The sequence below is a fragment of the Chinchilla lanigera genome, unplaced genomic scaffold (assembly GCF_000276665.1).
Source record: "Chinchilla lanigera isolate Chin_1 unplaced genomic scaffold, ChiLan1.0 scaffold00039, whole genome shotgun sequence".
NCBI lineage: Eukaryota > Metazoa > Chordata > Mammalia > Rodentia > Chinchillidae > Chinchilla > Chinchilla lanigera.
The window spans coordinates 16812497-16813144 of record NW_004955440.1 but is presented as its reverse complement, the minus strand read 5'-3'; positions in this window follow the sequence as shown (position 1 = coordinate 16813144).

The window sequence follows — 648 nt, the reverse complement described above, 5'->3', positions numbered from 1 at the left end:
TATAAGGAGGCATCAATCCTGGAAAATTTTCTGTCACTATCTTAGTTGAATATAGTTTCTTCACTTTCTTTTTTAAAAGTTCTCTCTTTAATTTAGATATAGCACTATAAAAATGTGCATTGCCAAAGACAGAAAAACATGTAGAACAACCTAAAAAAAGATTACTTACAAAGGCAGAACAGGTAGACTGACAAATGATTTCACACAAGCAGAAACAGAAACCAAAAGACAATGAAATAATATATTTGAATCACAGAGAAAACTACCAACCTAGGTTTCTATATCAAGTGAAACCTTCACTCAAGAGAAAGGATGAAAAAGACATTTCCAGAAAAAGACTCAGGTATTGAAGTTCTCCTATAACTTACTAAGTACTACTAAATGATGCGTCTCACTAAATTAGAGAATGCAGAATAGAAAAATACTAGTAAGAAAAGGAGAGGTATAAGCTTTGATGCTGCATAGGTTTAAGTAAATTTCTGGAACTATGGTGAACAATTTTCTATGAATGTATTTAAAACTTTATATTAGAGGGATTTTAAGTGAAAAATATTATAATTTAAAATTGGATTAAAAAGGCAGGTGTGGTGGCACACGCCTGTAATCCCAGCACTCGGGAGGCTGAGGCAGGAGGATTGTTGTGAGTTC